Source organism: Tenebrio molitor, chromosome 6 (assembly GCF_963966145.1).
Source record: "Tenebrio molitor chromosome 6, icTenMoli1.1, whole genome shotgun sequence".
In the NCBI taxonomy this organism is placed as follows: Eukaryota; Metazoa; Arthropoda; class Insecta; order Coleoptera; family Tenebrionidae; genus Tenebrio; species Tenebrio molitor.
In genome coordinates, this window is record NC_091051.1 from 19,540,697 (window position 1) to 19,556,236 (window position 15,540).

The 15,540-nt window shown below is 42.4% G+C and overlaps 1 protein-coding gene and 1 pseudogene across 3 annotated transcripts in view; one reads left to right on the forward strand and one right to left on the reverse strand.

Moving 5' to 3' along the window:
• Positions 1 to 15,540, reverse strand: part of LOC138133771 (uncharacterized) — a 285,987-nt gene that overhangs the window by 260,563 nt on the left and 9,884 nt on the right. The gene's annotated exons all lie outside the window — the stretch shown is intronic.
• LOC138133770 (uncharacterized) lies at positions 13,370 to 14,883 on the forward strand (annotated as a pseudogene).

A 15,540-nucleotide genomic window follows, 5' to 3' on the forward strand; every position in this document is an offset into this window, starting at 1 on the left:
ATGAATAACCAAAGTCGTTTGAGAAACACGTCGTTTAGCAACCTAAACAATGTTTCCAACAAATTCGATTGTTGTATTCTGACAGTTCTGTGCCATAAAAGCGAGAAATCGTGCTCTAACACTTTAGAGAACGATTCCGTTAGTTTCTCTAAACGTCAACTTTGACAACGATTTTTATTATGCTTATTATGAAATTTTTAAGTCCCGTGAAAAACAATTGGAATACAAAGTGCGGTAAATGTCATCCAAACGTCAGCTTAGAAATTTTCATCTGCTTTTTTAAACTTTTTTTATTTAAGTATAAAATAACAATATTGCCAGTCATGCAGGATAGCAGTCATTTGACTATTATTTTATATTCGAGTGTAATAAAAATCGTAATTAGTCAAAAACAAAAATTTAATAGAAAAATAATAATAATAATAATAAAAAGATAACACATTGGTAGTTGAAATTCAAAAAGGTATATTATTATACTCATGTCACATCGTGAGGAAGTTCCTTAACATTGACACAGAACATAATCCACAACAAAGTCAAAACGCGGAGGCAAGACGCCGGTAATTATGTTGATAAGCACTGCACTATTACTTGATAGTAATATCCGCAATAGTGTATGTACTCCGGCAAAATTGCCGTGCCGCCGGGTGGAGGTGGGATAGTTGAATAAAATAACATTTTATTTTTAATAATTCATGTTTTCCAAGAAAATAATAATAAAACACCTCAAGATTGCACCTGAAAATTTTCAAACTGACACTTGACATTTGTTGCTATTTATATTCCAATTGTTTTTCACGGCTTACTTGAAAATTTTATAACAAGCTGAACCACAATTAAAAATTGTTTTTTTTTTTCACTTAGCTATGGACCACATGATAACTTTTAATACATCATTAGATTCAGAAAAAAAAAACTACCAGACTGAGCCTAAAAAACTACATGTGTCCATTTAAAAAAAAGTTGACTATCGTTAGCTATTGAATATAACGCCGAAAAAAAAAATGTTTATGGCTGCTTCGTAGCGCATGAAAAACCATATCTTTGGTTTTTTTGTTCATTGAAATCGGATAACAAATAAAAAAGTTATGGGTTGAGGCATTTTTTATCAAACAGCCTGTAGATCCGACCTCCAAACATAAGATGAGAGTAAAATTGGCAGCCCAAATTTTCAGTCACTATGTTCAAGCTGGCCTCAATTTTTCAACGAATTGTAAAACCATGAAAGGTATAGGAAGAAAGTAATATTGTTTTCTATTACACAGCAATCTCTTTGCTATTAATTATTATCAACCCAGTATACACCTTTTTCACATGAAAAATATTGAGGAGTTGTTGAAAATTGGGGTACACTATGGATTGAGAGATTTGACTCGGTAAGTGACTTCAAAGAAATGTATGTCTATGTGGTACATGCGCTTTCTGAAGTCTCAGAATGGAAAGATATGGTCACTGCCAATGAAGAGAAATCTCCTGTTAATAGGATTACGCAAGGCAACTTCATTATAGCTTTATTTGTTAGTGCCAGACTTTTTGCTCTTGGGCGTCCACTAAGCAAATATTTACAAAAGATAGATACAGATTTAAAAGAAGCCGTCCCATTGGCAGAAGGCACGACTTCCGAAATGCAGAATTTGAGGAATAATGCAGATCACGAGAACAAAAAGAGTCACAAAAGAACTTTTTACTCAACTTTTATTCTGAAGACTTCAACGACAACGCAGAAATAATTATTGCTGAGAGAAAACTTTGGTTCGGCAAAATTCTCAAAGAGAAAACTGTCTCAACTCATGCAATGGCCGCAGTAGCAATGTGCAGCCCTATTAGCAGTTCTCACAAAGTTTACCGGCGCAACGGTAAACGTCGGTCTAATAAGGAAAATATTCGATATCCCCTTGCTAAACACGTGTAGTTAAATTCGTGGTCTAAAGCTCAATAAAAAACAAGTGTGTGATAGAAGTGACAGAACGTTTTTTCATAATCATTTCATAATCATAATGACATCGAAATCCAAAAGATATTGCTCAGTATCCCAATGCAATACTTATGACAGGAAAGTTGTTTGGCTTCATTACTTTCCAAAAGACGAGAGACTAAAAAAATTGTGGCAATTGCGATTAAAAATATGAAAACCAATAACAAAATATATGAATTTATGCAGCAAACATTTTATTAATAATAATAGACTTTATTTCTCACCAAAAAAAAAACAAAGATAATACATAAAATAAAAAAGTATCCTATTAAATGGTAAGAATAAGGAGGCGGAGTCTAGCTATAGCTACTCCACTCAACCTCCATTATAAAAAGAAAAGGAAAAATAGACTATATACCCAATTAATTATACTATCTACTAAGTTATTTGAAATAAATAATATTAAGAAAGAAAAAGAAACTGCAACTTAAATTCAGATAACAATTAACAAATGAAGGCCACTACATATGGATAATAAGATTAAACAGATGAATGTACATTACTGATTATCTAGTAAATGGGCCTTATATTTTCTCTTGAATTTCTTTTGATCCAGAGATCTCAGATCTCTGGGAACATCGTTGTATAACAATATGGCGTTATAGCTGAAAGACCTCTCAAACATGGTTGTCGAATGAATCGGAATTGAAATTGCAAGACACAGGCAACTGGTTTGCTGGAGTTGATAGAATTTTATGAGCGATAATTAGAGAGCGGATAGTTAGGCAAATGCCTTTTGCCTGCCTTTTTTTGCCTTTTTCATGCATTTTCTCTAAATTTGCCTTTTTTAAGAAAAAGATGCCTTTTCTGCCTTTTTTGGTGTTTTTCGGTCAGATTTATTGAATTTAGAAGAAAATTTAAAATACAAACTTCAATTATCAAGAAATTTGCTTTGGAAGAACCACCTAATTGCTTTTTAATTTTCCCTAAAATTAAATATTTCTCAGTACCTTTCAGCGCCACATTGTCTCTTTGATAGTTGTCGGACCAATAATCCTCTTTTACCTGGAACTAAACAATGAGTTCATTGAGGTAAGTATTTATCGCCGCCTAATGGGTTTTCGGCTTTTAAAATGTTTAAAATCCAAGATTAAAGTGTATATAAAATGAGCCGAATTTACCAGTTCTCTTTCATTCTAATTTCTGTGTTGTCTGTGCCGTGTGTAGTGCCGTGCTAGGTAGTGATAGTGTGCTATTTCAAAATGCCACCGGTGAAAACGTGCCAAGTTGAAAAATGGACCAAACTGGACAAAAATTTAAGTGTTGACGGAAGCAATGTATTTTGTCAAGCTTGTTCCAAACCGGTAAGCTAAATTACAGATTTCAAATTTGCGTTGCTTTAATGTCCTATTTCTACTTTTTAGATACATGCTACAAAGAAGTATCATGTTTCATGTAACACAACATTTAAGTAGTGGTAGACATTTAAAAAATTTAAAAAGTAACGAAGTACAGCCACTATTAAAAACTTTTGTCAGCGATGCCAATAAAAAATCTGGGCCATCTAAATCTGAATTTTGTTTAAAATTATGTGAAGCATTTGTTGCAGCAAATATCCCTTTAAAGAAATTGAACAATCCAGTTTTAAAAGAATTTTTAGCAACAACAACTAAAGAGATAATACCAGATGAATCTACATTACGCAAGAATTATCTACACATGTGTTATGAATCCGTAAGTGACAATTTTTTTGTTAAAATATGTTTCTTATTGGGTTAATTCACAGAGAATTAAAAAAATTCAGGAAGATATTTCCGAGAATTATATTTGGATCTCAGTCGATGAAACTACAGATGTCAAGGGTCGCTATATAGCGAATATGATAGTTGGGAAACTTACCCAGGAAGAAGCTGGAAATTCTCATCTTTTAGCGTCAAAGGAACTCGAAAAAACGAACCACAAGGCCATTGTTAATTTTGTCGATGATAGTTTAAGTAAGTCTGTGAAATTTAATATATTTTTTTTAATTTTAAATGCCCTGTCTCTCTAGGAATTTTGTACCCTGAAGGAGTCAAAAAAGACAAAGTTTTGTTGTTCCTTTCGGATGCCGCACCGGATATGAAAAAGGCTGGTGAAGTTCTTATATTTTAACAAAACATGATTCATGTTACTTGTTTAGCCCATGGATTGCATAGAATATGTGAAACAATCAGAGAAAAATATCCTGCTGTTAATAAATTAATTTCCTCGACAAAAAAAGTAGAGATCAAAACTTAACTCGTAAAAATAAAAAAAAGTTTATTTACAGATATTCTTGAAGGCACCGTTACGAGTAGCTAGATATAAAGACATTCTCCCAGAATCAAAGAGGTAGGTAATACTAATACATTTCCACATTATGTCGATTAATTTATTTAACTCTTACTAGGTTGTGGATGCTTTTGATTCAGCTTCTGCACAGGCCATTGCAAAATCACAAGCAGCGTTTCGCAATAATGCTGTAAAAAGTGGATTAATTTTTATTAAAACACATTATTCAACTTTGCCACAAGTAATAAAAGATTTAGAGACCCGTGGCTTGTCTTTGGTTGAATATGTAGATATTTTTGAGGGTGCTAAACTTGCTGTTGAAAAAGTTTCCGGTGATGTGGGTAAAAAAATTCAGACGAAATTTAAGGACGTGCTAGCCAGAAATCCTGGAATTCAAACAATTATGGATGTAGCTGTAATTCATAGGGAGGGCGTAGGGACAACACCTTTAACTATTAAACAAACAAGTGCCTTAAAATCTGCACCAGTAACATTTTGCGAAACGAATTACTCATCATCATATATTCGAGTCTGAATCTTGCTTTGGTGAGAGACGGATGTGTTTTACTGTGTTCTCTCTGTGTTCGTGTCGATTGCGCTTGCAAAGTGTTCAGTCGTCCGTCCGCGTAGAGCACAGCTTATATGTGCAATTGATGACCGTTGTCCTGGTTGTTTGCCGTAGTGCAGCTGCTGGTTATTGTGCTGTTTGCTGTAGTGCGTTTGCTGATCATTGTGCGGTTTGATGTAGTTGACACCAAAAATTGCGGTTGATGGTTGTGCCGCTTGTTGCGGTGCTCACCAGAAACTGCGATTGATGGTCGTCGCAGCCGAGCAGCAATGGGGAAAACTCTTCAACAATGGTTCGACGAACTGATCACCATCGACTCTGATGGTGTTCATCAGATCGTCGGGGCGATCAACAAAATTATCGAGTTCCGGTGCCAGGAAATAGCCGCGAAACTACAACCCACCCCCAGAGAGGAGGAAACCATCTCCGACTCCGACTCTATCATGGACGCCGTGTCCTAAGAGCCCGAGCCCGAGCCCTCACCAGCCCCACCGTCGAATGATGACGGTTTCCAAACGGTCCCCCAAAAGCGGAAGCGGAAGGAGCAGACCAGCGCCACCCAGGACCCCACGCCAAAAAAGGTAAGTGGAAATCCTCCCACAGGTACAACCTGGAAGAGGACAACCCCAGTGCCACCGGCCCCACAAACCCAACCCCAAGAGGGAGACTCAGAACCGGCGAGGAAGCCCCGAAGTATCGAAACTTCTGTCCACCGCAAAAATTCATTTCACGAAAGCCCGACAATGCGCAGAAGGGATCCGCGTCCAGTTCGCCGGATCGAACGAATTCCGCGCCGCGACCCGCCTTCTCGAGAACAAGCGGGTTCCTTTTCACACTTTACTCTGCAAGAGGAAAAAAGGGTTCGCGTGGTACTGAAACCAGTGCCAAGAGAAATCCCGGTCGAGGAGATCGCCAAAGATCTCGAAGCCCACCCGATTGGCGTGCACCGGATGCGCCGCCTCACCAGTAAAAAAGAGCTGCCACTCGTCCTCGTGGAGCTTCCCCCTTCGGAGAAAAACATCTTCGAATTAAAAACCGTGTGTTTCCTCACCGTGAACGTCGAGAAACCGCGAAGAAACGGCTGGGTGAGCCAGTGCCACAATTGTCAGTGGTTTCATTACTCACAGCGAAACTGCCGCGCCGCGCCGCGCTGCGTGAAATGTGGTAACAACCACTCGTCAAACACTAGCGAAAAAAGCAAGGAAACGCCGGCAATTTACGCAAATTGCGGAGGAAGTCATACAGCCAGCTACCGCGGCTGCTGTAAATTTCCTCAACCGAAGAACGCGCCAGCGAAACCGCGTCAACAACAAAAACCGAAACCGCCATCGGAAAACGAAAAATCAAAATCGGCCCCTGAAATTGCCCCTCAGGTAAACTCAACACGACCCGTTCATCGGCACTCAAAAGCCGACAAATCGTTGGCCCAAGCCGCGACGCCTGCGAAACCCGCGACATCCGCGTCAACGGAAAAATTCGATGGTCTGAGCGCCGCCCTCGTCGAAGCGCTACCGCCACAGGTACCGCCAAAAACAGAACGGAAGCGATTCAGCATTTCGTCAGCTTCATTCCGAAGCTGACAGCGATTTTAACCTCCAAACGTTAATTCGCCGAACTCCGCCAACGAAACCCACCCCCGCCCAAGTCTCTACACGTCGCGTTCTGGAACGCGAACGGACTCAACACTGCAAAGCGCAACGAGCTCTCGCTGAGTTCGCTGTCCGCCACGAACTAGATGTGATTCTCGTGAACGAAACACATCTACGGGACGGAACCAGAGACCCGAAAATAGCCGGGTACACCTTCCACAGAAGAGACCGACCTTATGGACCTGGCGGCGGCGTCGCCATTTACGTAAGAATACCGTTAAAGCATTCTGTTGCAGCAATTCCATATATCCATCACCTGGAAGCTACAGGCATCCAAATCGTCACAGCGAACAGTCCGCTGAACCTGTTCTCATGCTACAATCGGCCCCAAGGTCGATTGATCGAGCGCGAACTCCGGGAAATCCTCGGCGACGACAAGCCCACAATTGCAGCTGGCGATTTTAACGCGAAACACGTCGACTGGTTCTGTCGAACCACGAATCCGAACGGTCGAATTCTTCAAAATTTCGCAGCCAACAACGAAGTCGTCATTGAGGATCCACCTCAACCGACTTATTACGACTACTGCCTGGACGACAGGCCGGACATTTTGGACATCGCGCTCGCGAAAAACGTCACTCATCAGATCAGATTGACGGTCATTAACGAATTAGACTCGGACCACATCCCCGTTCTGATGCATATCGGCAACGAGGCGAATGACCCGGATTTAATTTGTTACGGCAAAACGGACTGGAGTAAATTCACCGAACACAACGCTGCGACTCTTGGCAACATTCCAAGAATCCACACCGAGGAGGACCTCGAGCGAGCGGTCGAATGGCTTGAGAATGGGATCAAGACATCAATCGACGCCGTGACGAAACGTTTCTCAGAACCGAGGACCCGATTTACAGTCCCACAGCACATCGTGGAACTAATCCGCGCGAAAATCCGCGGCAGAAAGGTTGCCCGCAGGACAGGCTTCCCCATGGACCGCACGACTGCTAACCGCCTCCAGTTCGAGGTAAAGCAAGCTTTGAGTGATTTCAGAAACGAACAATGGGAGCGAAAGCTTGATTCATTGAACGTGGAAGACAACTCAATCTGGAAAATGGTTAAGCTACTGCGAAACAACAGAAAGCCCCTCCCGCCCATTCACGGAGCACACGGTATGGTCTACACCGACGAGGAGAAAGCGGAAGCGTTCGCCGACAGTCTGGAGCTGCAATGCAGAGCCAACTTCGCGAACGCCGACCTGGACCACGTCGAGAAGGTGGAAGAGCAAGCTGAGCAAATTGCAGATGAGGCAGGCTGCGGCACTTTCCAGCTCGCTGGAAAACCGCCAACGTCATCTTCATTCCGAAACCAGGAAAGGACCCGAAGTTCCCGCAAAATCATCGTCCAATCAGTCTACTCTCAACAGTAGGTAAGGTGATTGAAAAGTTGATCCATTTCAGATTAGCGAAGGTCATCAGCGCAAATCACACGATCCCGGATGAACAATTCGGATTCCGTCCCAAACATTCCACAACGGACCAGTTACTACGCGTCACCGAATACGCTTCTGTGGGTTTCGAGCGAAAGCACGTGACCGGAGTCGTGTTCCTCGACGTCGCCAAAGCTTTTGACACGGTCTGGCATGACGAACTTGTCTTCAAGCTCCGGGAGTCGAACGTGCCACTGGCGATGACACAACTGATCCAGTCCTTCCTGGAAAAACACTCCTTCAGAGCAAAAATCAACGACACTCTGTCGGAACCCCATCCGATAGAAGCCGGAGTTCCTCAAGGCTCAGTCCTCTCACCACTCCTATACGCAGCATTCACTGCGGACATCCCAAAAACACGGAACACAACACTGGCTATGTACGCCGATGACACCGCCATCATGACCCGCTCGAAACAGCCCAGACTGGCAACTGTATACCTGCAGGAAGCCGCGAACGCCCTCGAGACGTGGTTCCGTCGCTGGAGGATCGAAGTGAATCCAGAGAAGAGCTCGGCCCTCCTGATTACCCGCCGATATGTAGCACGTGAAGGTCAGGTTCGCATGTTCGGAGAAGACATCCCCTGGAAAGGCCAGGTGAAATACTTAGGAGTCGTGATCGACAAACGACTCGCCTTCATCCCGCACGTAAATTACGCCGTGGGAAAAGGTAAGATGGTTACAGGTCAATTGTCACCCCTGACCTGTAGAAGAAGCAAGATGTCAATCAAAAACAAGCTGGTGCTGTACAAATCCGTGGTCCTCCCCACCATGACCTACGCCTCAGCCGCCTGGGGTCACGTCTCCGACGCTCAACTCCACAAGCTGCAGGTCATCCAAAACCAATTCCTCCGAAGGACCTTCAACGCCCCTTGGTTTGTCCGGAACGATCAACTGCACCGGGAAGCCAAAGTCCCGATGCTGAAGGAGCTTCTTTTAGAAATCGCCCAGAGGACGTTTGAGAAAGTGAAAGAACACGAGAACCCCCTCGTTCGCGAAGCCGTCGATTATGACGAAGCAGGTCCATCCAGATGTAAGCGCCCTAAAACGGTGCTGAACGGTTAAAACTAGAGCCAAAAATTGCCTACCGAAAGAGGTAGCCAAAAAACATTAATCAGCGTGCCACGCACACGCCCTCTGTTTCAGAAACCCCCCCCGAGCTGGCTACGAGAGGCAAAGGAGAGGTAAATAACAATAATGTAAGCTAGATTTAAGTTTTAGTTAAGTTCTAAACTTAGTGTGCATGCATCGAACCTAGTTCCCCTGTCTGCCTTGTTGAATCAGCCACGCCGGCCACTGTCAACAGGCAAAACTCCTATTGACGGTTGTAATCAGTCACGCTAGACCCTGTACAATCGTCGAACACCCATGCCCACGGTCCCCTGTAGGTAAATCTCGCAAAGCCGTGCCGATTTCTACAGTTAACGTGGGTTGACCAAATTGACATCGGTCACAACCAGTGTTTTGCCACCTATGCAACTCACCATTGTTTCCGATTAGAGTAAATGGGTCTATGACCTGTACACTCTTAGTCAGACAGCCTTACGGCCTTACGTACGAATTAGTAGTCAAAATTTAATAATAAATTTTTTCCAAGCAAAGTCTCAGTCACCCAAGCCGCTTGTCGGCTGAAGGCCTGAGCATTTTTTACAATAAAGGCAATAAACCTTGTGTTAGTGCCAACTGAACGATGGCACCCCACGTGAACCTCACGCCGGGGGACGTGAAGCAGATGATGGAGGAGTTGCAGATGCTGAGGGAGTTGGTCGTGACTCTTCGTAAGGAGAGAGACGACACCCTGGCACTGCTTGCCACCTCAGATGTTCGCTCCCACATCGCAGAGGACGACGATGACGACGATCCAAAAATGAAAGTCTCCCCGTCAACACCCCCAACCCCAGAGTCCGATCAGGCCGAACCTTCCACCTCGGTGGAGGAGATAGTCGAGCCTGCAAACGGAGCTCCGTTCGTCGAGGTCAGGTACCGGAAGCGTCACCCCTTACCTCACCCCAAACCCCAAACTTCAGGACCCGACAGGGAACCTCCATCAGAGGTTCCCCGAAAGGTCAAGAAGACCAAAATGGCCCGGACCCCTCAGGTCTCGCAGCCGGCGTCAATCAACTCAGTTCCCACGCCAAAAGTGGCGGGAAACCAGCCGCAAACAAGATTCCGCCGATCATCTTCAAGGCAACAACCCCCTGCAGCTGCCAGGCAATCAGCCCCAGCACCGAATGCAGGGAAGAAGCCCAACACGGGAAAAAGCTTTCGGACGGTGAACGCCAAAAAACCCGCCGCGAACGGAAATGCCCTCATGGACATTCTTCTTGGAAAAGTGCTCGCTCTCCTCCCCAATCTCCTCTCTGGTTGCTAAATGCCAACACAAGAGGGGAGAGTGAGGTCGCTGCAGATCGCATTTCATAATGCACGCGGTCTGCGAAACTCCCGCAACAAGCTGGAGATTTTCGCAGACGATCACGAACTCGACGCTTTGTTGGTCAGCGAAACCAACCTTAACGCCGGGATTGCGGACCCCAAAATTCGGGGTTATGAAATGTATCGCAGCGACCGTCCCCACGGTCCTGGAGGAGGAACAGCCATTTACGTGCGCCGCACACCCACAATATCAGATCGCGCTTCCCGTGCTCCAGAACTTGGAAGCCACTGCGGTGAGAATCGCGACCGTTAACGGTCCATTGACGATCATCTCGTGCTACCACCCGCCGCAAATTCTGCTCCGGGAAAACGACATCACGGAAATATTAGAGATACCGGCGCCTAGGTCATCGCCGCGGGTGACTTCAACTGCAAGCACCAGGTCTGGGGCAGTCGAAGGGCCAACCGCAACGGTCGAATTTTACTCGAGTTCGCGGACAACACAGACATGTTAATCGAAGCTCCGCCGGAGCCGACGTATTACGATGCACGCGATTTTCACGCCGACATTTTAGACATTGCATTCGTCAAAAATGTACCGTTTCAATTACGACTACATGCTTCTCAGGCGCTCGACTCAGACCACGTGCCCGTCCTGATGCATATCGGTGACGAGGCAAACGACAGAAACCCCAACCCACACGTTCAAAACATTAATTGGCCGCGTTTTACGGAATTAATGGAACTCGAGTACGGACCTGTTCCCCGCATTCAGACGGTCGACGACCTTGAGCGCGCAACTGGCACCCTCGAACGTAAAATCACAATAGCGATAACTCACTCAACTCGAATTCGGGTCGAGCCGCGACACAAAAACAAAAACAATGTACCGCAATGGATCGTTGACCTCATTCGTGCGAAAAATCTTGCGAGGCGCTTAGCTCCCGCTAGTCCTAAGGTTCTCGATTATAAAAGGTAACGACAACGATTGCGCCAATATTTCCATCTCACTTAATTTGGCGTCTATGCAAGTTAATCTGTTCGACACGATACAAACATCCCGTGACGCGATACAAACATCCCGTAAAATTGTGTATAACTCTGTCTTTGTCACACTCACGGCATTTGTCGTTATGTCCTCTCTTTTAATTTGGCGTCTCAAAAACGATCAATGAGTTGTCGCTACCTTATTTATCATCGAGAACCTTAGCCAGTCCGCGACGCCGTCGACAGGAGGGAGGCGAATCGACTCGGCAACGAAGTCAAGTACGCGCTCATTGATCATGGCAATGATCTATGGGAAAGAAAACTCGAATCTCTCACTGCAGAAGACAACTCGATCTGGAGAATGGCGAAAGCGCTCCGCTCAAACAGAAAGCCACTACCACCGATTCACGGTACGCGAGGACTCGTTTTCTCGAATGAGGAAAAAGCGGAGGCGTTCGCTGACAGTTTGGAACTGCAATGCAGACCGAATATGGAGGACGCCGACCTTGACCACATCGAGCAAATCGAGCGCCAGGTCAGAGACATTCTGTCGAGACAAACCCAAACAAGCGCTACACCAACTTCGCCGGCGAAGGTCCGAAAAATCATGGGATCTCTCAAGGTGAAAAAAGCACCCGGACCAGATAACATCCCGAACAAAGCGTTGAAATTGTTGCCGGACAAAGTTGTCGTCGCTTTGACCAGAATAATCAACGCCAGCCTGCGACTCTTCCACTTTCCTTCTTGGTGGAAAAAGGCCAACGTCATTTTCATTCCGAAGCCCGAGAAAGATCCGAAATTTCCCCAGAATCATCGGCCGATCAGTCTCCTATCTTCAATAGGGAAAGTCCTCGAAAAAATCATTCTGACCCGTCTGGTCAGAGCGACTAACGAGAACCAAATACTACCTGACGAACAATTTGGATTTCGCCCCCAACATTCGACGTCGGATCAAATCATTCACGTCACCGAATTCATTGCGAAAAGCAACTGTTGTAATTTTTAGACTATCGATAGAAGTTGGTTAAAATCCGTTAGTCATAAGGAAATGTAGAAGTGTATTTGGTTATGAGTGAGTGCTAATAGTCTAAGATCCCACTGCATGATTTCTACGTTCATCTGTTTTTTAATCAAAATACCATTATTATAGATAATTATGAATAGAGAAATATGTTTCTGCAGGGTTGCCTATCAAAATATGGCCGCAAGTATTTTTTAATTAAAATTAAATTAATTAATTTTTTCCAAACAGTTTCGTTCACTTGTTTTTTACATAAATTATAATTCATTTCAAAGAGAGATGTGTAAAGAACTTGAAAAGTTTGAATTACTTCTGAGCCTCATTTTAAAAAAAATATTTATTACAACTTTTTATTATTAAAATAGTAACGACTGCTGCACGAACGCCAATGAATACAGCCTGATTTAATCTAACGAAAAATACGAAAATTTTGGCAAGCTATCGTTCACTTTTGGATGGCCGCGATTGTACCTCCCTGTTTAATTTATACCTTCTTAACGTATCCTCATAAATTATATATCAAATTAAAGCTAATTTTTTTTCTCTACACCATGGAATACGGTTGCTTATGGAAAAGTGGCCGCAAAGAGGGGTAACTGTTAAAAATAGATAAGAGCGAAAGAGAGTTAGCGCACCACACCGTGCATCAGACAAGGATGCATTGTGCGTGGTTAAAATAAAAATGACGCTATCTAATTGAGCAAAAATGACGTGAAGTTGGCAAGTGAGAAATGGCAACTCAAACTTTTCAAGTTCTTTACACATCTCTCTTTGAAATGAATTATAATTTATGTAAAAAAAAAAGTGAACGAAACTGTTTGGAAAAAAATAATTCATTTAATTTTAATTAAAAAATACTTGCGGCCATATTTTGATAGGCAACCCGGCAGAAACATATTTCTCTATTCATAATAATCTATAAAAAAAATTATTTTGATTAAAAAACAGATGAACGTAGAAATCATGCAGTGGGATCTCGTACTATCGTGTGTTCAAATGAAATCCTGGGCTGAGTAGGCGTTGGAAAATCAAACCGTTTGTAACACGGCCTCCTTGATTTATAAGAGACTCGTCTCTTATAAGATCGTCTCTTATGAATCTAGGAGGCCGTGGTTTGTAACAGTGTAGTCTGAATTTCCCGCCGTTTGACATGAATGACATTTGTTTATGTCATTGACATACGTTTGTGGTTTTTCGAACTTCGTCTTTTGTGGTCTCCCAGTGCTTTCGAGAATTTCAATAGTTTGATTTTCGGTTTTTTTAAAACCCAGCCAAGGTGTGTTTACAATGGTTTTGTTACGAGAACATAAAGTTTTCATGGTGGAAGCCTATTTTCGAAACGGAACAAAAGTTGATGGCAACTGGGAATATTCTGTCAGTGCATGTTTTGAGGAGTTCCAGGAACGATTTCCGATTGTTGCAATTGTGTATGAGCAATTTCGACAAACTCTCCATCTTTGTTTAAATAATTTTCGAGAAAGTGGTACTATTGGACGAAAAGAAGGAAGTGGCCAAGTAAAGAAACGTACTCAGGAAGTAATTGGGAATGTTCAACAAATAATGGAAGATTCACCTACAACTTCAATTCGGCATTTGTCACAACAGGTTGATCTTTCTGTTGGAACTTGTCAAAAAATTTTAAAAGAAGATCTGCATTTATTTCCATATCGGCCCACCGCTGTCCAAGAATTACATGTAAATGACTTGCCCCAAAGACTAAACTATTGTCAATGGTTTTTAAACACAATAGCTGATGATGTTTTAGAAAAAACATTCTTTACAGATGAAGCATATTTTCATTTATCAGGCTACGTAAACTCACAAAACATGAGAATGTGGAGTTCACAAAATCCACATTTTTTTACTGAAGCTCCACATTACCCCCAAAAAATTGGAGTTTGGGCTGCTATTAGCCAACGTAGGATTATTGGCCCATATTTTTTCCAAGGTAAATTACTGTAATCATTTGTTACTCATGTTTATTATCTCAAACATATTTGCAGGCAATATCAATGGAGAAAGATATCGTGCTGAAATTTTAACACCGTTTTTAAATGAACTTCATGATGATGAACTAATTTATGGGTATTTTCAACAAGATGGCGCAACAGCGCATACAACTGGCGCTACAATAAACTTCTTATCCAATTTCTACGCTGACAGGCTTATTAGTCGAAACACACTCAATAACTGGCCTCCCAGATCTTGTGATCTCACACCCTGCGATTTTTTTTTGTGGCCATTTCTGAAAAATGCCATTTATAACACCACCATAAATGATCTGGCAGAACTTCAAAACAGAATACGGATGAAAATTGATTAAATAAATGAAGATCCAGTGGTTCTTGAGCATGTCATCAGAAATGGAGTTAGAAGGCGGGCTACGCTATGCTTACAAGAGGGTGCACATTTTCAGCATTTATTGTGAACGTCTGCAATAATAGTTATTTATGTGACGAGCTTAGTAAATTAATCTTTACGGGCGCGCTGGCACTTGTTGGACGAGTGACGTAAGGAACGAGTCTCCATAAGCCAGTAAGCCCAGTAAAGATTAATTGCTAAGCGAGTTGCATACAAACTTTTATTTCCACCTTCAGCCTTTAAATTTCGTTTTTTAATTGTTATTTATGTTTATAAAAATTTTGTAATGAAAGGCGGTGGGGCAATTATACCTACGTCGTCATGGTGTTGAGATAAACAACAAAAATACTGTCAGAAGTTTTGTGAAATTTGTTGCAAAAAGAAAGAAAAGAAAGAATGGCTTTAATGCCCGATAGACTTTGAAGGCGATTTTTTTGAAATGCAAGAAAATAACCACGGAATTACCAACGCTGCAAGTGCGGCTCTCTACTGATTCGATCCCAGGAGCGATATGAAAATGACTTGCGAAACGGATCAAAATGCATTATTAACGTATGTAATTGCAACAATTGATAGTTAAATTTGTTTGTGTTTGTAATAAACTTTTTAAAAAAATCATTCAATTAGTTTTGATTATTTATTTTTTGATGAGCCTTGTAAAGTCTTTACAGGTCTCTTCTACGTGCCTGTTAAATATTACAGGGCTCTGCCTGTAATTACCCATTTACTTAGTTACCACAAATACCTATAAAGTGTCATTTACTTAGAAGGTGGAAATAAAAACTCATATTTATGCAAGTTGTGCTTTATTTAGATCTAAACATTTTTCCAGGTAATTAATTTACCAAAAAGTTCTCCACTTCCCAAAATTCGTAAAATCTTGCTGAAATAATCTCCAGACGCGTATTTGATGTTTATAATTTCTGAC